Source organism: Felis catus, chromosome F2, assembly GCF_018350175.1.
Source record: "Felis catus isolate Fca126 chromosome F2, F.catus_Fca126_mat1.0, whole genome shotgun sequence".
In the NCBI taxonomy this organism is placed as follows: domain Eukaryota; kingdom Metazoa; phylum Chordata; class Mammalia; order Carnivora; family Felidae; genus Felis; species Felis catus.
In genome coordinates, this window is record NC_058385.1 from 40,903,848 (window position 1) to 40,916,139 (window position 12,292).

The 12,292-nt window shown below is 35.3% G+C and overlaps 1 protein-coding gene and 1 pseudogene across 3 annotated transcripts in view; both read right to left on the minus strand.

The window, feature by feature from the left end:
* The window catches only part of CDH17 (cadherin 17), an 84,576-nt gene that overhangs the window by 43,059 nt on the left and 29,225 nt on the right, over window positions 1–12,292 (minus strand). The gene's annotated exons all lie outside the window — the stretch shown is intronic.
* On the minus strand, window positions 8,678–8,774 carry LOC111558648 (annotated as a pseudogene).

Consider the following 12,292-nt stretch of genomic DNA (forward strand, 5'->3'; position numbering starts at 1 on the left):
GAGAGCTCAGAGCCTAGAGCCTGCTTCCAATTCCGTGTCTCCCTCACTCTCTGTGCCTTCCTGGCTTACACTCTGTTTCTCTCTCTCTCTCTCTCTCAAAAATAAATAAACATTAAAATAAATAAATAAATAAATGTCCACTTGAATATTAACTATCTTTTAAAATACATTTCCTCAAGAAACAATGCATGATATAATTTAACACATTGATAAAAGCAAATTGATGCTTTAAATTGTGGCTGTAGTTAGATGAGATTTTTCTGAGAATATATGGAAGCTATAACATTACCAGCTTCTTTTTTTTTTAAGTTTATTCATTTACTTTGAGAGGGAGAGAGAGCACAAGTGGGTAAGGGGCAGAGAGAGGGAGAGAGAGAAAATCCCAAGCAGACTTTTCACCACCGGTGCAGAGCCTGACACAGGGCTCGAACCCACAAACTGTGAGATCATGACCTGAGCCAACTCATGACCTGAGATCATGACTTAACCAACTGAGCCACCCAGGTGCCCTAACATTATCGGCTTCTAAATGGGTGATGGGCATTGAGGAGAGCACTTGTTGGGATGAGCACTGGGTGTTGTATGTAAGCGGTGAACCACGGGAATCTACCCCCAAAACCAAGAGCACACTGCACACACTGTATGTTAGCCAATTTGGCGATAAATTATACTAAAAAAAGAAAAGAAACATTAAAAGGGATAACGTGATTTCTAAGATTAAAAAAAGATGTCATTTGGTTCTTCTAAACATTATGACAAAGGTTAAGAGACATTTTAATGTTAAGAAAGCAATTTAAAAGTGGCTTCAACTTGATAAAATTCTATGACAATCTTAATTGATTTTTCAGAAGTGAAGAAAATATCAGTAATTATTCATGGAATAGTTATAGCACTTTTAAGACCACAAGAATAGAAATTTCATGGGATCCCTGGGTTGCTCAGTCAGTTAGGAGTCCAACTTTGGTTCAGGTCATGATCTTATGATTCATGGGTTTGAGCCCCACATCAGACTGTGCTGGCAGCTCAGAGCCTGGAGCCTGCTTCCGATTCTGTGTCTCCCTCTCTCTCTGCCCCTCCCATGCTCAGCGCATGCTCTGTCTCTCTCTGTCTCAAAAATAAATAAACATCAAAAATAAATAAATAAAATTTTTTTAAAGAATTAAATTTAAAAAAATTGAAAATTCACGTATAATATAATGGATGTCAAAGGCAAGCCAGAGTAGCCATATTTCATCAGACAAACTAGATATTAAAACAAAGCCTGTAACAAGAGATGAAGCGTATTACATCATAATTAAGGGGTCTATCCACCAAGAAGATCTAACAATTGTAAATATATATGACCCCAACTTGGAACACCCAAATATATAAATTAATTAGCACAAACAGAAAGAAACTCATTGATAATAATACCATAACAGTAGGGGACTTTAACATCCCACTTATAGCAATGGACAGATCATCTAAACAGAAAATCAACAAGGAAACAATGGCTTTTAATGACACACTGCACCTGATGGACTTAATAGATATATTCAGAACATTTCATCCTAAAGTAGAATTCACATTCTTCCCAGTACACATGGAATACTCTCCAGAATAGATCACATACTAGGTCACAAATCAGCCCTCAACAAGTACAGAAAGATCAATATCATATCATGCATATTTTCAGACCACAAAACTATGAAACTTGAAATCAATCACAAGAAAAAATTTGGAAAGACCACAAATTCTTGGAGGTTAAACATCCTACTAAAGAATGAATGGCTTAACCAAGAAATTAAAAAGGAAATTAAAAAGTATATGGAAGCCAATGAAAATGAAAACACAACAGTCCAAAACCTCTGGAAGCAGCAAAGGCAGTCTAAGGAGGAAGTACATAGCAATCCAGGCCTTCCTAAAGAAGGAAGAAAGGTCTCAAAAACACAACCTAGCCACACAACTGAAAGATCTGGGAAAACAATAGCAAATGAAGCCCAAAACCAGCAGAAGAAGGGAAATAATAAAGATTAGAGCAGAAATCAATGATATGGAAATCGAAAAAATAATAGAGCAGATCAACAAAACTAGGATCTGTTTCCTTGAAAAAATTAACAGAATTGATAAATCTCTAGCCAGATTTATCAAAAAGAAAAAGGACCCAAATAATGAATGAAAGAGGAAAGATTACAATCAACACTGTAGAAATACAAACAATAAAAAAGAACATTATGAGCAATTAATATGCCAACAAATTGTCAATATGGAAGAAATGGACATATTCCTAGAAACATAAACTACCAAAACTGAAACAGGAAGAAGTAGAAAATTTGAGGGGGCACTTAGGTGACTCAGTCAGTTAAGCGCCTAACTTTGGCACATGTCATGATCTCATGGTTTGTGAGTTCGAGCCCAGCATCAGGCTGTCTGCTGTCAGCACAGAGCCTGCTTCAGATCCTCTGTCTCCCTCTCTATCTCTCTTTCTCTCAAAAATAAATAAACATTAAAAAAATTTTTAAAGAAAATTTGAACAGACCCATAATCAGTAAACTAACTGAATCAGTAATTAAAAATCTCCCAACAAACAAGAGTCCAGGGCTGGATGACTTCCCAGGGGAATTCTACCCGAACATTCAAGGAAGAGTTAATACGTATTCTTTTGAAGCTATTCTAAAAAAAAAAAAAAAGAAAAGAAAAGAAATGGAAGGAAAACTTCCAAACTCATTCTATGAGGCCAGCATTACCTTGGTATTCCAAAACCCAACAAAGACCCCACTAAAAAGAAGAATTACAGACCAATCTCCCTGATGAACATGGATGCAAAAATTCTCAACATGATACTAGCCCACCAAATCCAACAACACATTAAAAGCATTATTCACCATGATCAAGTGGGATTTATTCCTTGGCTGTGGTGGTGGTTCAATATCCACAAATCAATTAACATGATACATCACATTAATAAAAGAAAGGGTAAGAACCACATGATCCTCTCAATAGATGCAGAAAAAGCATTTGACAAAATATAGCATCCTTTCTTGATAAAAACCCTCAAGAAAGTCAGGGTAGAAGGAACACACCTCAAGATCACAAAGGCCATATATGAAAACCCACAGCTAATATTATCCTTAATGGGGAAAAACTGAGAGCTTTCCCCTTAAGGTCAGGAACATGAAAAGGGTGTCCACTATTACCATTGTTATTCAACATAGTGTTGGATGTTCTAGCCTCAGTAAATCAAACAACATAAAGAAATAAAAGGCATCATCCAAATTGGCAAGGAAGAAGTCAAACTTTCACTCTTCGCAGATGATATGATGATACACTACATGGAAAACCTGAAAGGCTCTGCCCAAAGCTGCTAGAACTGATCCATGAGTTCAGCAAAGCTGCAGGATATAAAATCAATGTACAGAAATCAGTTGCATTTCCACACACCAATAATGAAGCGGCAGAAAGAGAAATCAAGGAATCCATCCCATTTACAATTGCACCTAAAACCATAAAATACTCAGGAATAAACCTAACCAAAGAGATAAAAGAACTATACACTGAAAACTATAGAAAGCTTATGAAAGAAATAAAGAAGACACAAAGAAATGGAAAAATATTCCATGCTCGTGGATCAAAAGAACAAATATTGTTAAAATGTTGATACCACCCAAAGCAATCACACATTCAATGAAATCCCTGTCAAAATAACACTAACATTCTTAACAGAGCTAGAACAAACCATTCTAAAATTTGTATGGAACCAGAAAACACCCCAAATAGCAAAAGTAATGTTGAAAAAGAAAACCAAAGCTGGAGGCATCACAATTCCAGACTTCAAACTGTAGTACAAAGCTGTAATCATCAAGACAGTGTGGTACTGGCACAAAAACAGACACATAGATCAAAGTAATAGAATACAGAAGCCATAAAAGGACCCACAAATCTATAGCCAACTCTTCTCTGACAAAGCAGGAAGAATATCCAGTGGAATAAAGACAGTCTGTCCAGCAAATGGTGTTGGGAGAATTGGACAGCAACATAGAGAAAAATGAACCTGGACCACTTTCTTACACCATACACAAAAATAAACTCAAAGTGGATGAAAGACCTAAATGCGAGACAGGAAGCCACCAAAATCCTGGAGGAGAAAACCAGCAGCAAGCTCTTTGACCTTGATTACAGCAACTTCTTACTAGACATGTCTCCCGAGGCAAGGGAAACAAAAGCAAAAATGAACTACTGAGACCTCATCAAGATAAAAAGCTTCTGCAAGGTGAAGGAAACAATCAACAAAACTAAAAGGCAACCGACAGAATGGGAGAAAATATTTGCAAATGACATATCAGATAAAGGATTAGTATCCAAAATCCATAAAGAACTTATCAAACTCAACATCCAAAAAACACATAATCCAGTGAAAACATGGGCAGAAGACATGAACAGTTTTCCAAAGAAGACATCCAGATGGCCAACAAACACATGAAAAGATGCTCAACATCATTCATCATCAGGGAAATACAAATCAAAACCACAATTGAGATACCACCTCACACCTGTCAGATGGCTAAAATTAACAATACTGGAAACAACAGATATTGGTGAGGATGCAGAGAAAAGGGAACACTTTTGCACTGCTGCTGGGAATGCAAACAGGTACGACCACTCTGGAAAACAGTATGGAGGTTCCTCAAAAAGTTAAAAATAGAGCTAACCTACAACCCAGTAATTGCACTACTAGGTATTTATCCAAAGGATACAAAAATGCTGATTCAAAGGGGCACATGCACCCCAATGTGTATAGCAGTGCTATCAACAATAGCCAAATTATGGAAAGAGCCAAAATGTCCATTGACTGGTAAATGGATAAAGATATACACACACACACACACACACACACACACACACACACACACACACTGGAATATTACTCAAGGATCAAAAAGAATGAAATTTTGCCATTTTCAACAATGTGGATCAAAGTAGAATGTCTTATGCTAAGCAAAATAAGTCAGAGAAAGATGCATCCTATGATTTCACTCCTGTATAAAATTTAAGAAACAAAACAGATGAACATAGTGCAAGAAAAGGAAGAATAAGATAAAAACAGAGAAGGAGCTCTTAAATACAGAAAACAAACTGAGGGTTGCTGGAGGGGTGTTGGGTTGTGGCATGGACTAAATGGGTGACAGGCATTAAGGAAGGCACCTGACGGGATGAGCACAGGGTGCTAAATGTAAGTGATGAATCACTAAATTCTACTCCTGAAACCATTATTACACTATATATTAACTCACTTGGATTTAAATAAAATTAAAAAAAAAGAAAATTCACATAAAATGAAGCAAACATAAAAGTTTGCTCAACCTCATTAATAATTTTAATACATTTTTATATTATTTATTAACATTAAAAACTAATAACGGCCAATGTTGTAAAGGATGTAAAGAAACACATATATTATTGGTGGAAATTTAAGTTAGCACAATCTTTTTGAAAATAACTTGAGGCATAAAATGTAGCCTTTGATAGAAAACATCACCAAACATAATTTATCTTAAAGAAATATTTTTTAAACAGTAAGCTACATGTTTATAGTATAAGTAGCCTTATTCACAATATTGGAAAGTTGAAAATTCCTAAATGATCAAAAACTAAAGATGATAAAATTACTACTGTACATAATAAAGTTGATAGAATGTTAATAATTAAAATGTTCATTCTATAAAGTATGAAGCAGCACAAGGAAAAAGTGGATTTATGAAAAATAACAAAAGGAGAATATAAGAGTAAATCTAGACTATGGTTGTAATAGTACCAAAAGCATTCATGTCAGTGGGCAAGAAATGGAAAAAAAATATATTTGATGTGTTAAGTGGGTAGAACTGTGGGTGAATACTTTTTTGTGAGTGTTTGCTTGTTGCTATTATGTTATTTATCTACTAAATGAAAGTGTTACTATTTTGTGTTTTAAGGAAAAGTCTTAGATGTCAATGGGAAAGGTAGAGTAATGATCTGGAAAAAAACCAAAACTTTTCCTCCATAAAAGCAATGAGAAACTGGAAAAAAAATGTAAATAAATATAAACTTTATCAGAACCTTGGAAATTAACCAAAAACTTGCAAAATCCAAGGAGTGTTTATTTAAGAAAATTACTGTCAATAAGAACCAAGCTTTGTGATTACATTCAATTGCCCAAATTCCATTGTCCCTTATTCAAGAAAAACAGGGAGGGGGACAAAACAGAAGAGACTCATAAATATGGAGAACAAACTGAGGGTTACTGGAGGGGTTGTGGGAGGGGGGATGGGCTAAATGGGTAAGGGGCACTAAGGAATCTACTCCTGAAATCATTGTTGCACTATATGCTAACTAATTTGGATGTAAATTAAAAAAAATAAAATTAAAAAAAAAAGATATACAGTAGTCTTGAAATCCAACAGCCTCACAACCACAGTACCATGGAGAAGGGAGAAAGGGTTTGGAGTTTCCCAAAAGCCCCACTCCCAGAGAACTGCTGTTATCTGACCTATCTGGAAGTTTCCTGGAAATATAGTGTGAGGAATTTGGGAGTTCACTCACTGCAAACAATTTTTCTCTTGGGGAATTTGTCAAAAATAATTATCAGCAATTAGTCAACTTTGCAGCTACCTGAGGCAGTGATAATAGTTAATATAAACAAGAAGCTGACCAAAATACTTAAAAGGTTAATCTGGGAAATAAGATGACCCTAGGGGGCATTGAAAATCTTCCATATATTCTTGGGAGTGTAGAAAGCCACATTCACAAGTAGGGCTGTGTACCTACTCAAGAAAGACCTGAGAAGGCCCTAATATCTCACCTCTGCCTGACCTTGAGCCTTTGTGCAAGCAAAAAGTGAAGGCTAAGGCAGAGTTGTAAACTGTTTACCACATTCTTGAAGGTGTGTCCAACACGCACACAGAACTCCCTGGCAAATGAAATCTCAGTTCAATCATTTGGTGATATCAATGGCCACACATGACAAAAAATATACACTTTACAAAATTAATTCAGGAAAGTCATTAAACAAACAAACAGCAACAAACACTGGAAAGAGGAGGATATACGATTTCTAGAATTTCCATATCATATTCTTTAAAATGTCTAATTTTCGGGGCGCCTGGGTGGCTCAGCCGGTTAAGCGGCCGACTTTGGCTCAGGTCACGATCTCGAGGTCCGTGAGTTCGAGCCCCGCGTCGGGCTCTGTGCTGACAGCTCAGAGCCTGGAGCCTGTTTCAGATTCTGTGTCTCCCTCTCTCTTTGTCCCTCCCCTGTTCATGCTCTGTCTCTCTCTGTCTCAAAAATAAATAAACGTTTAAAAAATAAATAAATAAATAAATAAATAAATAAATAAATAAATAAATATGTCTAATTTTCAACAAATGATTATGAGACATGCTAATAAAAAGAATGTAAGGCCCATATACAGGAAAGGAAGCAGTCAGTAGAAATAGCCTCTGAGGAAGGCTAGATGTTACATTTACTAGATAAAGATTTTAAATTATTTTAAATAGGCTCAAAAACTAAATAAAACTATTTCTAAAGAACTAAAGGGAAGTATTAAAATGATATCTCACCAAAGAGAGAATATCAGTAAAGACATAGAGATTATTTTTAAAAATTTTTTTTAATGTTTTATTTATTTTTGAGACAGAGAGAGACAGAGCATGAGCAGGGGAGGGGCAGAGAGAGGGAGACACAGAATCGGAAGCAGGCTCCAGGCTCCAAGCTGTCAGCACAGAGCCTGATGTGGGACTCAAACTCACGGACTGTGAGATCATGACCTGAGCTGAAGTCAGATGCTTAACTGACTGAGCCACCCAGGCACCCCATAGAAATTATTTTTTAAAAATAGGAATTCTGGAGTTGACAAGTATAAGAACTAAAATAAAAAATTCATAGAAAGTTCAACAGTAGATCTGACATAGCAGAAGAAAAAATAAGTGAACTTGATATTCGATCAATTGAGATTATCTACTGTGAAGAACAGAGAGAAAAAAAGAACGAAGAAATATTAACAGAATCCTAGAGACCAATGAAGAACCATCAAGCAAATACATGCGTAGTGAAAGTCAAAAAAGGAAATGAAAGAACAAAAGAGGCCAAAAGATTATTTGAAGAAAGAATGACCAAAAGCCTCCCAAGTTCAAGAAAAATATGATACATCCACGAAGTTGGATTAAATCCAACTACAGCAAACTCAAAGAGACTCAAAATTAGACACATCATCAAACATGTGAAAGACAAAGGGAGAATGCTGAAAATGCAAAGACTCATTACATAAGGGCATCCTCAATGAAATGAACACCTGGTTTCTCATGGCGACTATGCTGAAAGAAAAAAACCTCCCAATTAAAAATTGTATATCCAACAAAACTACATTTCAAAATCAGAGTGAAATTAAGCCTGACTGCTTTTAGAAGAAAAACAGACTTTAAAACATAAATTGTTAATTGAGACAAAGGAGGACATTCTATAAAGGGCCAATCCATCAAGAAACTATAACAATTACAGACAAAGATCACCTACCGACAGACCCCCAAAATACACTCAAAATACACTCCATCCAACAAAACCCTAATACACATTCTTCTCAAATGCACATGGAAATTCTCCAGGATAGATCATATGTTAGGCCATAAAACAAGTCTCAATACATTTTTATTTTTTTATTTTTTTATTTTTAAGTATGGAATGCTTTGTGGATTTGCATGCCATCTTGTGCAGGGGCCAATCTTCTCTGTATCGTTCCAATTTTAGTATATGTGCTGCTGAAGCAACCACATCTCAATACATTTTTAAACACTGAAATCATACAAAATATATTCTCTGACCACAACAGAAGAAAATTAGAAACCAAACAGTAGGAAATTTGGGGAAATCACAAATATGTGGAAATAACACATCCTATAACTAACAGGTCAAAGAGGAAATCAAAAAGGAAATTATAAATACCCCCCAACCCAGCCATTGCACTACTACGTATTTATCCAAGGGATACAGGTGTGCTGTTTCGAAGGGACACAGGCACCCCAATGTTTACAGCAGCACTATCAACAATAGCCAAAGTATGGAAAGAGCCCAAATGTCCATCGATGGATGAGTGGATAAAGAAGATGTGGTATATATATACAATGGAGTATTACTCGGCAATCAAAGAGAATGACATCTTGTCATTTGCAACTACGTGAATGGAACTAGAGGGTATTATGCTAAGCGAAATTAGTCAGAGAAAGACAAATACCATATGTCTTCATTCATATGAGAACTTTAAGATACAAAACAGATGAACATAAGGGAAGGGAAACAAAAATAATATAAAAACAGGGAGGGGGACAGAAACATAAGAGACTCTTAAATATGGAGAACAAACAAAGGGTTACTGGAGGGGTTGTGGGAGGGGGGATGGGCTAAATGGGTAAAGGGCATTAAGGAATCTACTCCTAAAATCATTGTTGCACTATATGATAACTAACTTGAATGTAAAGTTAAAAAATAAACTAAAATAAAATAATAAAATAAAATAAAAACATAAACAAAATTTTTAAGGAAATTATAAAATACTTTTAGATGAATTAAAATGAAGACACAGCAGACCAAACCTCATGAGATGCAGATTAAGCAGTACTTCGAGCTAAATCTTTAGCTGTAAATGTTTATAAAAGAAGAAAGATCTCAAGTCAGTCATCTTTTACTTTGAGAAACTAGAAAAAGATGAATAAAGGGAAACTAGGAAAAGATAAATAAACTAACCCCAAAGTAAGCAGAAGAAAATAAAGATTAGAATGGAAATTAATGAGGGGCGTCTGGGTGGCTCAGTCAGTTGGGCATCCAACTTTAGCTCAGGTCATGATCTCACATTTCATGGGTTCGAGCCACGTGTTGAGCTCTGTGCTGATAGCTCAGAGCCTGGAGTCTGCTTTGGATCCTGTGTCTCCCGCTCTCTCTTCACCTCCCCTGCTTGTCCTCTGCCTATTTCTCTCTCAAAAATAAATAAGCATTAAAAAAAATTTTTTTAGAATGGAAATTAATAAAATGGAGAATACCAAAGCAAAGGAGAAAAAAAAGCAACAAAATTGGTATTTGTTTTTTTTTCAAGATCAACAAAATTGGGAAATCTTTAGCTGGGCTTATCAAGAAAAAAAAAACAAGATTCAAATAACTGAAATCAGGAATGTAAAAGCAGACATCACTACCAACCTTCAGAGATAACAAGGATTAATGAGAATATGATAAGTAATTATTTACCCATCAATTAGACAACCTTGGTGAAATGGATGAATTCTTAGATGAAAACTATCAAAACTGACTAAAAAATAAACAGGAAATCTGAATAAACCTATAGCAAGTAAAGAGACTGAATTAGTAATCAAAAAACTTCCCACAAAGGAAACCCCAGGACCAGGTGACTTCACTGGTAAATTCTACCTAACCCATAAAGAAAAAATAAAACCAAATCTTCACAAATGCAGCCCAAAAGTAGAGTAAGGAATACTTCCCAACTCATTCTAAGAGGATAGTATCATCCTGACATGATTATATACCATGATCAAGTGGAATTTATACCAGAATATAAGACTAGTTCAAAATATGAAAATCAATTAATTTAATACCCCATGTTCATAGAATAAAGGACAAATCCAAATTAATAGCTCAACAGAGGCAGAAAATCATTTGACAAAATCCAATATTCTTTCATGAAAAAAAAATACTCAACAAACCAGGAATAGAAGGTAATTTCCTCAACCTGATAAAGGCCATCTAAGAAAAACCCACAGCTAACCTTGTAACTAATGATGAAAGACTAAAAGCTTTCCCCAAAAGATTAGAAACAAGAAAAAAAAATGCCCAATCTTGCCACTTCTATTTAGGCTTTATTCAAGGTCTAGGCAAGAAAAAGAAATAAAAAAACATCCAGATTGGAAAGAAAGAAGTAAAACTAATCAAAGACGGCATGATCTTATATATGGAAAATCATACGGAATCTGAAAAACTTATTACAGCTAATAAACAAGTCCAATAAGGTTGCAGAATAAAATATCAGTATAAAAAAATCAATTGTATATCTACATGCTAGCAAAGCATAATCTGAAAATGATATTAAGAAAATAATTACATCTACAATAGGAGCAAAAAGAATAACATGCTTCAAGATAAATTTAAAAAAGAAATACAATATTGGTAAAGTGAAAACTATAAAACATGGTTGAAAGAAATTAAAGAAGATCTGAATAAATGGAAAACATCCCATCAAATGAAATGCTTTTGTGCTTCAAATGACACTATCAAAAAGTGAGACAATAACCCATAGAATGTGAGAAAATATTTGCAAATCATATATCTGATAAGGAACTTGTAATATAGAATATCTAAAGAGCTCTTAGAACAATACAAGATAACCCAGTTTAAAAATAGGCAAAATATTTCTCCAAGGAAGATATACAGGGGCGCCTGGGTGGCTCAGTCAGTTAAGCGTCCGACTTTGGCTCAGTTCATGATCTCACGGCTTATGAGTTTGAGCCCCGCATCAGGCTCTGTGCTGACAGCTTAGAGCCCAGAGCCTGCTTTGGATTCTGTCTGCCTCTCTCTCTGCCCCTCCCCCACACATGCTCTTTTTCTCTCTCTCTCTCTCCCTCTCTCTCTCTCTCTCTCTCTCTCTCTCTCTCTCTCAGAAAAAAAAAAAAAACGTAAAGAAGATATACAAACAGCCAATAAGCACATGAGAAGATATTCAACATCATTAGTCATTATGGAAATGTAAACCCAAATCACAAAAAGTACCATTCCACCCCCATGAGGATAGCTGTAATAAAAACAGATAAATACATGCATTGGCAAGGATGTGGAGAAATCAGAACCTATAAGCAATGCTGGTAAGAATGTAAAATAGTTCAGTTGGTTTGAGAACAGTTTTACAGTTCCTCAGAAGTTAAACATTGAATTAACTATGTTCTAGCAATTCTACTCCTAGGTATATATCCAAGAAAATTGAAAATATATGTCCTCACAAAAAGTTGTATATGACTGTCCATAATAGCATTATTCATAATAGGCATAAATGTCCATCAGTTGAAAAATGGACATTCAAAATGTGGTATATATCCATACAGTGGAATATTAATCAGCTATAAAAAGCGAATAAGTATTAATATCTGCTAGAGTATAGATAAATTTGGAAAACATGCTAAGTAAAAGAAACCATACGCAAAAGGCCACACGTATGATTCTATTTACATTAAATGTCTACATAGGCAAATAGAGACGGCAAGTAGATTTGTGTTTGCCAGGAGCTCGGAAG